We start from the raw sequence: 13,526 nt of genomic DNA on the forward strand, positions 1-13,526 counted from the left end.
GACAGAGGGTCCTGGACAGAGCTGAAGAAAAATGTAGAACAAAATTCTAACTCACAAAAAAAGACCAGACTTACTGGCTTGACAGAGACTGGAGAAACCCTGAGAGTATGGCCCCGGGACACCCTTTTAGCTCAGTAATGAAGTCACTCAAGAGGTTCACCATTCAGCCAAAGATTAGACAGCCCCGTAAAACAAAATGAGACTACTGGGGCACAACAGTCCAAGGACAAGGACTAGAAAGCAGGAGGGGACAGGAAAGCTGGTAATAGGGAACACAAGGTTGAGAAGGGAGTGTTGACATATCGTGGGATTGTTAACAAATGTCATAAAACAATATGCGTACTAACTGTTTAATGAGAAACTATTTGTTCTGTAAAGTTTCTTCTAAAGTATAATAAAAAAAGGCAATATTCGTAGTGAGCATCTGTTACTTTTTAAAAGAAAGTATAAAAATAAACTTTTAGTTCACCTTGTCATCTACTAATAAAAGATATAGTTTTAGCTCTTGATACAAATTGAACTAAGAAGAGTTAAATTTACATTTGTCAGAAAAATAACAAATATAATTTTTTATTTTTGTTGCAATACACAGAAAAACACACCAATTTTACAACTTCTATGTGTACAATTCAGTGATACTGATTACATTCTTCAAGTTGTGTAACCATCTCACCCTCATTTTCCAAATTGTTTCTCCCCTATTAACATGAACTCACTGCTCCCTAAGCTTTCCATATGATGTTTTGAGTTGCTGTTTTCAATTTGATCCTATATAGATAGTTCTTCAAAAGAGCATGAGGTTTAAGGCAAGCATTCTTTACTAAATAAGAGACCTATTGTTTGGTTTAAAGAAGACTTCAGAAGATATTTTTGCTTTAGGTTTAAAGATTATCTCAGGGCAAGTTTTAGGGGTTCATCCAGCTTTAATGACTCCCAAAATCTGGATTCCATGAAAATTTTGAAACTTGTTTCACATCCTCCCCCCACCCCCCATTTTGATCAGTATTCTTCTATAGAGTCTTTGAACAAAACGATCTGTAGTAGTAGCCAGGTACTACCCAGTTCTGCTGGTCTCATGTCAGAGGAGGCTGTTGTTCATGGAAGCAATTAGGCACGCATTCCATTTCCTCCTCCTATACCTAACTCTCCTCTTCTGCTGCTTCAGGTGAATAGATACCAATTATTGTACTTCGGATGGTAGCTTGTAGGCTTTTAAGACCCCAGGCACTACGCAACGAAATACAAGGTAGAACAGAGGCACTAAAAATGATATTAGGAAAATTACGTGGGATGTCCCATGAAACCATGACACTAAACCTCCAAACTAAGCAACCAAATTCCATGAGGTGTTTGGTTGTATGATTGTACATAAGTAGCCTCAGCAGCTTATCTCTCTCTCTCTTTCTTTGTAAAAATATATATCACACAGAATTTGCCAATTCAACTTTTTACAGGTGCATAACTTATTGACATCAATCACAGTAATGAGCTGTGCAACCATTGCCCTTAATCAGTGTCAATTTTCCATCACCATAAACAGAAACTTAGCGCTACATAAGCAAAAACTCCCCCTATCACCCTCCCTCCTGCCCCTGGTAACCACTAATAAACTTTGGTTTCTATACATTTTCCTGTTCTTGTCGTTTTATGTCAGTGAAATCATGCAATATTTGTCCTTTTGTGACTGACTTATTTCACTTAACATAATGACTTCAAACTCCATCCATGTTGTAGCATGTATCAAGACTTCATTTCTCTTTTTGGTTAAGTAGTAGCATTCTATTGTATACATGTACCACATTTTTATTATCCAGTCATTCGTTGATGGGTATTTATGTTGTTTCCACATTTTGGCTATTGTGAATAGTGCTGCCATGGAGACTGGTGGCTATATGTCTGTTCATGTGGCTGCTTTCAAGTCCCTTGAGTACATTCCTAGCAGTGGGATTGCCAGTTCTGGAGCCCTGGTGGTGCAGTGGTTAAGAGCTCAGCTGCTAACCAAAATGTCGGCATTTCAAATCCACCAGCCACTCCTTGGGAAACTCTATGGGAGTTCTACTTTGTCTTATAGGGTCACTATGAGTTGCAATCAACTCGATGACAACAGGTTTGTTTTTTTTTTTATAAATTTTTTATGGTAGTTCTATTTTTAGTTTTTTGAGGCAATGTTTTCCACAATAGCTGTAACATTTTGCATTCCCACCAGGAATGGATAATGGTTCCAATTTCCCCACATTCTCAGGAACATTTGTTATTTTCAGTTTTTAAAAAATCTTAGCCATCTTAGTGAGAGTGAAACTGTAGCTCATTGTGGTTTTGATTTGCATCTCTGTGATTATTAAAGTCATTGAGCAACTTTTCATGTGCTTGTTGGCCATTTGAATGTCATCTTTGGTGAAGCATCTGTTCATGTCCTTTACCCACTTTTTGATTGGATTATTTATCTTTTTGTTGTTAAGTTGTAGAAGTTTTATATATTTTTTGGATATCAGACCCTTATCAGATATATTGTTCCTGAAGATTTTTTCCCAGTCTGTAGGTTGTCTTTTTACTCTTTTGATAATGTCTTTTGATGAACATAAATATTTAATATTTATGAGGTCCCAATTGGACTGATACTGGCCATTTTGAATCAGACAATCATATGGTCTACTATGCCAGGAACAACAAATTGAAGAGGAATGGCATTACATTCATTGTCAAAAAGAATATTTCAAGATCTATCCTGAAGTACAACACCGTCAGTGATAGGATAATATCCATATGCCTGCAAGGAAGACCAGTTAATACAACTATTATTCAAATTTATGCACCAATCACTGATACCAAACATGAAGAAATTGAAGATTTTTACCAACTTCTGCAGTCTACAATCAATCAAGCATGCAATCAAGATGTATTGATAATTACTAGTGATTGGAATGGGAAAGTTGGAAACAAAGAAGGATTAGTAGTTAGAAAATACGGCCTTGATGATAGAAATGAAGCTGGAGATCCCATGATAGAATTTTGCAAGACCAACAACTTATTCATTGCATATACCTTTTCTCAACAACTCAAAGAGTGGCAATACACGTGGACCTCATCAGATGGAAAAGACAGGAATCAGTCGACTACATCTGTGGAAAGAGACAATGGAAAAGCTCAATATCATCAGTCAGAACAAGGTCAAGGGCCGACTGTGGTACAGATCATCAATTGCTCACAAGCAAGTTTAAGTTGAAGCGGAAGAAGATTAAAACAAGTCCCCGAGAACCAACTACGACCCGAGTGTATCCCACCTGAATTTGGAGACAATCTCAAGAATAGATTTGATGCATTGAACGCTAATGACTGAAGACCAGAAGAGGTGTGGATTGACATCAAGAATATCATACATGAAGAAAGCAAAAAGTCATTAAAAGACAGGAAAGGAAGAAAAGACCGAAATGGATGTCCAAAGAGACTCTGAAACTTGCTCTTGAACGTAGAGTAACTAAAGCGAATGGAAGGTATGATAAAGTAAAAGAGCTGAACAGAAGATTTTAAAGGGTATCTCAAGAAGAGGAAGCAAAGTATTATAATGAAATGTGCAAAGAACTAAAGTTAGAAAACCAAAAGGGAAGAATAGGCTCAGCATTTCTCAAGCTGAAAGAACCGAAGAAAAACATCAAGGCTCGAGTTGCAATTTTTAAGGATTCTATGAGTAAAATATTGAATGACACAGAAAGCATCAAAAGAAGATGGGAGGAATATACAGTCACTGTACCAAAAAAAACCTGGTTGACATTCAACCATTTCAGGAAATAGTATGTGATCAAGAACCGATGGTATTGAAGGAAGAATTCCAAGCTGCACTGCAGGATTGGTGAAAAATAAGGTCCCAGGAATTGATAGAATACCAAATGAAATGTTTCAACAAAGGAATGCAGCACTGGATGTGCTCACTCGTCTATGCCAAGAAATTTGGAAGACAGCTACCTGGCCAACCAACAGGAAGAGATCCATATTTGTGCCTGTTCCAAAGAAAGGGGATCCAACAGAATGTGGAAATTATCCAACAACATCATTAATATCACACACAAGTGACTTTTTGCTGAAGATCATTCAGAAACGGTCGTAACAGTACATGGATAGGGAACTGCCAGAAATTCAGGCTGGTTCAGAAGAGAATGTGGAATGAAGGATACAGCTGCTGATGTCAGATGGATCTTGGCTGAAAGTAGAGAATACCAGAAAGATGTTTACCTGTATTTTATTGACTATGCAAAGGCATTCGGCTCTGTGGATCATAACAAATTATGGATAAGATTGCAAAGAATGGGAATTCCAGAACACTTAATTGTGCCTATGCCAAACCTATACATAGACCAAGAGGCAGTCATTTGCACAGAACAAGGGGATACTGCATGGTTTAAAATCAGGAAAGGTGTGTGTCGAGGTTGTATCCTTTCAGCATACTTCTTCAATCTGCATGCGGAGCAAATAATCAGAGAAGCTGGACTATATCAAGAAGACTGTGGCATCAGGATTGGTTGAAGACTCATTAACGACCTGTGATATGCAGATGACACAATCTTGCTTGATGAAAGTGAAGAGGACTTGAAGCGTTTACTGATGAAAATCTAAGACTACAGCCTTCAATATGGATTACACCTCAACGTAAAGAAAACCCAAATTCTCACAGCTGGACCGATAAGCAACATCATGATAACCAGAGAAGAAATTGATATTTTCAAGGATTTCATTTTACTTGGATCCTCAGTCAACACCCATAGAAGCAGCAGTCAAGAAATCAAATGGCATATTGCATTGGGCATATCTTCTGCAAAAGACTTCTTTAAAATGCTGAAAAGCAAAAATGTCACTTTAAGGACTAAGGTGCGTCTGATCCAAGCCACGGTATTTTCAATTGCCTCATATGCATGTGATAACTGGACAATGAATAAGGAAGACTGAAGAAGAATTGATGCCTATGAATTATGGTGTCAGTGAAGAGTATTGACTAGACCATGGACTGCCAGAAGAACAAACAAGTCTGTCTTGGAAGAAATACAGCTACAGTACTGCTAGGAAGTGAGGATGGTGGGACTTCATCTCGTGTTCTTTGGACATGTTATCAGGAGGGATCAGAAAAGGACATCATGCTCGGTAAAGTGGAGGGTCAGCAAAAAAGAGGAAGACTCTCAAGAAGATAGAATCGAAACATAGCAATGATTGTGAGAATGGCACAGGACCTGGCAGTGTTTCGTTCTGTTGTACCTGGGGTTGCTATGAGTCAGAACGTCCTCAATGACGCTTAACAACAACAATTTCTTTTTGCCGCTGTTCGCCCATTCATTACTGGGTATGATAATCTATTACTTGAAAAAAATTAGGTCCCATAGCTTAGGACCTATATTTTCTTCCAGGAACTTTAAGGCTTTAGATTTAGCATTTAGATCCTTGATCCCTTTTGAATTAGTTTTTGTGTACGGTGTGAGGTATGGATCTTGCTTCATTTTTCTGCGTATGGAAATCCAATTTTGCCAACACCATTCATTAAAGAGACTGCTCCTTTCCCATTGAATGGACTTATACCCTTCTTGAAATCAGTTGGCTGTAGATGTATGGTTTTATTTTAGGTTTTCAAATCTATTACATTGATCTATGTGTCTGTCCTTAAACTAGTTAACAGGGTGTTTTGATTAGTGTAGCTGTATAATATATTTTGAAGCTGTGAAGTGTGAGGTCCCCTACTTTGTTGGTCTACTTCAGAATTGATTAGGCTATTTGGGGCTTCCTGCTTTTCCATGTAAAGGTGAGGATTAATTTTTTCATTTCTGTGAAACAAATGTATAACTTTTTAAAGTACAGGCTTGTCCTCAAAACTTGCGACACACTGCTCAAAATATTGCTCTATGTTTTAATAGGTAAATGTATTGACAATTAGTTCACAGCTGTCAGTTAAACAAGTTGTATCTTTTTCTGAAAATTGTAATGTTTGTAAATATGCCACTTGTATCTTCAGAAAAGAGTAAATTGTTTAAAGACTAAACACATTAACACTTGCAATCTCTAGAAAGATTAATAACCCTGTCTTTCGGTATAAACATGATTGTACTATTTATGTATATTAACTTTTCCTGAACCATTTTAGAGAAAAGTGGAATCATTGCACCCATTGCCCCTTAATACTTCACAGTGTATTTCCTAGGAACAAGGACATTCTCTTCCATAACCAGCATAGTTGTAAAATCAGAAAATTTAGCACTGATATACTATGACTGGAACCCCGGTGGCACAGTGGTTAAGAGCTTTTCTGCTAACCAAAAAGGTCACAGTTCAAATCCCACAGCCACTCCTTGGAAACCCAATGGGAGAGTTCTATTCTGTCCTATACGGTCACTATGAGTTGGAATTGACTCGACAGCATTTTCTTCTTCTTTTTTACTGTATTTAATCCACCACCCGCATTTAAATTTTATCAGTTGTTTCAAGTATGTCTTTTATAGCTATTTTTTCCACCAGGCTCAAGACTCAATCCAGGGTAATGCGTTGTGTTTAGTTGTCATGTCTCTCTAGTCTCATTTGAACTGAAACAGTATCTCAGCCTTTCTTGGTCTTTCCTGACTGTCTTACGCTGGGTTTTCTAGAGAAGCAAAACCAGTAAAGCATCTACACACACACACATAAAGGAAATGGCTCACGAGAGTGTAGATGCAGGAAAGTCCCAAGTCCATGGGTCAGGCTGGAAGCTTCTCCTAACTCACGTAGCTGCATGGGCTGGTGAAACTTAAGATTGGCAGGTCAGACAACAGGCTTTTCCCTCACAGGCTGTGGAGGCTGATGAATCCCAAGATCAGCAGGTAAGCTGCTAGCTCAAGTCTCAAGAACTGGAGGTCAGATGAACAGGAGCCAGCTGCAGGTTCCAGAGCAAGCAAAAGCCTGAAAGCCTTGCTGGAAAGTCCACCTCTATTGGATGCAAGCCACACCATAAAGGAAACTCCCTTTCAACTGATTGGCTACTCACAAGAGATCCCATCATGAAGGTGATCACTTTATATCAGATGTCATCAGGAAAGTGATAACATCATTATACAACTGCCAAACTACATCATAACTGCCAAAACACAGAGAACTATGGCCCAGCCAGATTGACACACGATCTTAATTGATCACACTGACTTTGACATTTTTCAAGAGTGCAGGTCAGTTATTTTATAGAATGTTTCTCAATTTGGTTTTGCCTGGTGTTTTCTCATGGTTATATTCAACTTACACATCTTGGTAGGAAAACCACAGAAGTTATGTTGCAGCATATCAGTTTGTTCCAACATTTGGTGATTTAATTTTGATCACTTGGTTAAGGTGTTGTCCATCAGATTCCTCCACTGCTAAGTTACTATTTTCCTCTTGTAATTAATAAATTGATTATGGAGAAATACTTTGAGGTGATTTAAATATCCCATTTCTTATCAAACTTTCACACTAATTTTAGCAACTACTGGTGGTTTTCTAATCCTACCCTTCCTTCTGGAGAAGGACTTCATGCTTGGTAAAGTAGCAGGTCAGTGAAAAGGAGGAAGACCCTCAATGAGATGTATTGACATAGTGGCTGCAACAATGGGCTTAAGCATAACAACGATCATGAGGATGGTTCAGGACCCAGCAGGGTTTCATTCTGTTGTACATAGGGTCACTATGAGTCAGAACTGACTCAATGACACCTAATAACAACAACAAATCTTCCTTCTGTATTTATTAGCTGCTATTCTACTGTAAGGAAGAGTGTTCCTCTCCCCTTTATTAATTATTTATATTAGAATGGATGCATGGATTCCTATTTTATTCTGTGGGTTATAATCTATTGAGACAATGACTTATTTTGAGGCTCAAATTGTCCCATAATTAGCCTGTGGTAGATTTCTGTGTCTTTTTGACATGTCCCAATTATTCTTTGAGCACTTCTTTACTTTCTGGTACAAAAAGGTATTCTACACTCATTTTATACTTTCCCTGCCCCAGCCCTTGGATTAACCTTCTCTCTAAAGGCGTTGGTTCCTTTTGGTGGAGAATGTTATTTAGAAATCAATATCTAGGTGCTAGGTGTGCACACTGTTCTGTTGTGTCATTGCTTCTAGGCTCTCTACGGAGACAGAGCTAAAAATTTCATACATGCAAATATACACGTACACACATGTACCTATATTTATTTCGTTATCTACCTGTAAAAAGTCTTGTGTTCTCTTGAAGCCCCAGTTATAATCCAACACCACAAAGCACATTTTAATCTTTTTTCCCCATATTTGTGACTTCTTTCTCTAACAATGCGAAACCTGACTTTAATTATCTTGAATATGTTTATACATTTACTTAAGCCAAGAATACACAAGGAGTAGTTTGATTATTGCTAACTCATATTGCTGTGAAGAGCAAACAACCGGATTAATATTTCTTTACAGTTTTCTTTGAGGTAAAATTTATGTATAGCAAAATGCACAAATCTTAAGTGAACAATTTGATGAATTTTGACAAATGCATGCTACCACAAAAACCAAATATTTATCAAAATATAGGGCATTTTTATCATGCAAGAAAGTTCTTCACGCCCCTTCCCATACAATGCAGCCCACAAGCCCTGTTGTTTTTAGCTGCCTTTGAGTTGGCCCTGACTCATGGTGACCCTGTGTGCAATGGAACAAAATGCTGCCTGATCCTGCACTATCTCCATGATCAATTGGGTATTGGACCATTTGTGATCCATAGAGTTTTCACTGGCTTATTTTCAGAAGTAGATTTTTATGCCGTTCTTCCTAGTCTATCTTAGTCTGGAAGCTCCACTGGAACCTGTTCAGTATCATAGCAACACATAAGCCTCCATGGATGGTGGCTGCTCATGAGGTGCTTTGGCCAGGAATAGAACTTGGGTCTCCCACATGGAAGGTGAGAATTCTACCACTGAAGTACCACTGCCCCAAACCCTTGTTGTTGTTGTTAGGTACTGTTGAGTCAGTTCCAACTAATAGCGACCCTCTAGGACAGAGCAGATCTGCCCCATAGGGTTTCCAAGGAGTGGCTGGTGGATTTGAACTGCTGACCTTTTGGTTGGCAGCCGAGCTCTTAACCTTGACGCCACCAGGGCTCCTAGTCATTTTAGTGGGTGTGTAATGATATAGTGGTTTTAATTTGAATTTATATGGTAACTAATAATATTAACAACTTTTTCATGTGATTATGAGCCACTTTTGTAAAGTGCCTGCTCAAGTATTTTGCCCATATTTTAACTGGGTGTTTTATCCTTTTTATTATTGAGTGATAAGAGTTCTTTATAGCTTCTAGATACAGTACTTAGTTATTTGTGTTTATTAATTTTCTTAATGGGTCTTAATGAGAAATCATTACTTTTGATGAAATTCAATTTCTCAATTTTTACTTTTATGGGATTGTGCTTTTTGTGTCTTTTCTAAGAAAGTTTTGCCTAACCCCAAGGTGGAAAATATTTTCTCCTAGAAGTTTTATTGTTGTAAGCTCTACATTTAGCTCCATGATCCATTTTGAGTTAATTTTTATATACTGTGTGAGTTATGGGTCAAAGCTCTTTTTTTTTTTTTTTTTTGGTATGAGGCAGTTCTACTCTGTCTTATAGGGTGCTATGAGTCAGAATTGACTTGATGGCAACAAAAGCTCTTTTTTTTTTTTTTTTTTTGGTATACCAACCAACCAACTCGTTGCCATTAAGTTCATCCCAACTCATAGTGACCGTATATGAATATCCAATTATTCCATCACTATTTGTTGAACAGCTGATACTTTCTCAATCAAATTTCCCTTGAACCTTTGTCTAAGTCAATTGACCATATTTGTGGCTCTATTTCTAGACTATTTTATTACCTTACGTTTCTGTTTCTATCTTTTTACCAATACCACAATATTTTGATTACTATAGCTTTTTAGTATATTTTGAAATCATCTTGTGTGAGTCTTTCAAATTTTTTTTGTCTGGTTTTGGTATCAGGAAAATGCTAACATAAAATTAATCTAGATATGTTCTCTCCTCTTAGTTTCTGGAAGAGTTTGTATAGAACTGGTATTGTTTATTCCTTAAATATTTGGATGGTGAAGACATCCAGGCCTAGAACTTTCTTTGTGGGAATGATTTTTATTACAAATTTAATTTCTTCAATAGATACAGGACTATTCAGGTTTTCTATTTTTTCTTTATTGAGTTTTGGTAGTTTGTGTCTGTCAAGGAATTAGTTTATCTAAGTTGATGAATTTATGTGCGTACGATTGTTTGTAATATTTTCTTATTCTGTTCTAATGTCTGTAGGATCCATCAGATCTTTCATTTTTAACATTGGTAATTTGTGTCTTTTCTTCCTTCTTTTTTTTTCTTGATCATTCTGGCTAGAGATTTTGGTTCCATGATTTTCTCAATTGGTTGCCTGTTTTCAATTTAATTTTTTCAGCTTTTATTTCTATTTTTCTAAAGTAATTTTTATCTTGTATTTTTTAGTTTAAATTGTTCTTAATTCTCTAGTTTCTTAAGGCGGGAGTTTAGATCTTTAAGAAATCTGTTTTCTTCTAAGATAAGCGTTTTAATATTACATATTTCCCTCTCTATACTGCTTTACCTACATCCCACAAATTTTAATATGTTTAATTTTGTTTGCACTCAATTAAAAATATTTTTTTACATAGGCATATTATTATTTCTCTAATAGACGAGTTTTAAAAATTGTATTGTTTAATTTCAAATAGAAATTTTTCAGAAACTTTCTGTTACTGCTTTTTAGTATAATTCTAATGTGGTCAGAGAAAATATTCACTTATATGATTTCAATTCTTTCAATTTTCTTGATATTGCAATTAAGGTGTAGAATATGATCTAACTTATTGAATATTCGAAATGCACTTGAAAAGATTGCTATTCGGCTCTTTTTTAAAAAAAAAATTTTTATTGTACTTTAGATGAAAGTTTACAGAACAAATAGTTTCTCATTAAACAGTTAGTACGCATATTGTTTTATGACATTTGTTAACAATCCCACGACATGTCAACACTCCCTTCTCAACCTTGTGTTCCCTGTTACCAGCTTTCCTGTCCCCTCCTGCCTTCTAGTCCTTGTCCTTGGACTGTTGTGCCCCATTAGTCTCATTTTGCTTTATGGGGCTGTCTAATCTTTGGCTGAATGGTGAACCTCTTGAGTGACTTCATTACTGAGCTAAAAGGGTGTCCCGGGGCCATACTCTCAGGGTTTCTCCAGCCTCTGTCAAACCAGTAAGTCTGGTCTTTTTCTGTGAGTTAGAATTTTGTTCTACATTTTTCTTCAGCTCTGTCCAGGACCCTCTGTCGTGATCCCTGTCAGAGCAGTCAGTGGTGGTAGCCGGGCACCCTCTAGTTGTACTGGACTCAGTCTGGTGGAGGCCATAGTAGTTGTGGTCCATTAGTCGTTTGGACTAATCTTTCCCTTGTGTCTTGTTTTCTTCATTCTCCCTTGCTGCCGAAGGGGTGAGACAAGTGGAGTATCTTAGATGGCTGCTCATAGGCTTTTAAGACCCCAGACACTACTTACCAAGGCAGAATGTAGAACATTTTCTTTATAAAGTATGCCAGTTGAGCTAGATGTTCCCCCAGACTATGGTCCCCACAGCCCTCTGCCCAGCAATTCATTTCCTCAGGGAGTTTGGATGTGTCTATGGAACTTCCATGACCTTTCCTTGTACAAGTTGTGCTGTCTTCCCCAGTATTGTGTACTGTCTTACCCTTCATCAAAGTTACCACTTAGCTATTGTCTAGTATTTCCTCCGTCAACCCTCCCATCCTTTGTAACCATCAAAGATGGTTTCTTTCTGTGGGTAAACCTTTTCATGAGTTTTTACAGTAGTGGTCTCATACAATATTTGTCCCTTTGTGATTGACTTATTTCACTCAGCATAATGTTCTCCAGTTTCATCCATGTTATGAGATGCTTCACAGATTCATCATTGTTTTTTTTTGTTGCGTAATACTCCATCGTGTGTACGTACCATAGTTTGTTTATCCATTCATCTGTTGATGGGCATGTAGGTTGTTTCCATCTTTTTGTTATTGTGAACAATGCTGCCATGAACATGGGTGTGCATATGGCTATTCGTGTGACAGCTCTTATTTCTCTAGGATATATTCCTAGGAGTGGGATTGCTGAATCGTATGACATTTCTCTTTCAAGCTATCTAAGGAAGAGCCATATGCTTTTCCAAAATGGTTGTATCATTTTACACTCCCACCAGCATTGCATAAGAATTCTGATCTCCCTGCAGCTTCTCTAACGTTCGTTATTTCCAGTTTTTTGGATTCTTACCAGTAATGCTGGGGTGAGATGGTATCTCATTGTGCTTTTAATTTGCATTTCTCTAGTGACTAGTAATTGCGAGCATTTCCTCATGTGTCTGTTGGCCGTTTGAGTGTCTTCTTTGGTGAAGTGTCTGTTCATTTCCTTTGCCCATTTTTTAATAGGATTATTTGTCCTTTTGTTGTAGAGGTTTTGGATTTAATTGAAGATTTTAGAGATTAGACCTTTGTCTGACTTGTAAGGTCCAAAATTTTTTTCCCAGTCTGTAGGTTCTCTTTTGACTCTTTTGGTGAAGTCTTTTGAAGAGCATAGGTGTTTGATTTTTAGAAAATCCCAGTTATCTAGCTTATCTATTGGGGTTTGTGCATTGATGGTTATGTTTTGTATCCTGTTAATGCCATGTATTAAGGCCTGAGTGTTGGTCCTATTTTTTCTTCTATGAACTTTATAGTTTTACGCTTTATATTCAGGTCTTTGATCCATTTTGAAGTAGTTTTTGTATACAGTGTGAGGTATGGGTCCTGTTTCATTTTTTTGCAGATGGATATCCAGTTTTGCCAGCACCATTTGTTAAAAAGACTGTCTTTTCCCCATTTGATGGACTTTGGGCCCTTGTCGAAGATCAGGTGACCGTAGGTGGATAGATTTACATCTGGGTTCTCAATTCTGTTCCATTGGTCAATGTATCTGTCGTTGTACCGGTACCAGGCTGTTTTGATTACTGTAGCTGTATAGTAGGTTCTGAAGTCAGGTACTGTGAGTCCTCCAACTTTCTTCTTCTTCTTCAGTAGTGCTTTACTTATTCAGGGCTTCTTCCCTCTCCATTTAAAGTTAATGGTTAGTTTTTCCATCTCTTTGAAGAATGTTGTTGGTATTTGGATCGGGATTGCATTGTATTTATAAATTGCTTTGGGTAGAATTGTCATTTTCACAATGTTGAGTCTGCCTATCCATGAGCATGGTATGTTTTTCCATTTATGTAGATCCCTTTGGGTTTCTTGCAGTAGTATTTTGTGGTTTTCTTTGTATAGGTCTTTTACATCCCTGGTTAGATTTATTCCTAAGTATTTTATTTTTTTAGAGGCTATTATAAATGATGCTGTTTTCGTTGTTTCCTTTTCATTGTTCTCTTTATTGGTGTGTAGGAATCCAACCGATTTTTGTATGTTTATCTTGTATCCTGCTACTCTGCTGAATCTTTCTATTAGTTCCAGTAGTTTTCTCGTGGAG

Source organism: Trichechus manatus, unplaced genomic scaffold (genome assembly GCF_000243295.1).
Source record: "Trichechus manatus latirostris isolate Lorelei unplaced genomic scaffold, TriManLat1.0 scaffold00005, whole genome shotgun sequence".
Lineage (NCBI taxonomy): Eukaryota > Metazoa > Chordata > Mammalia > Sirenia > Trichechidae > Trichechus > Trichechus manatus.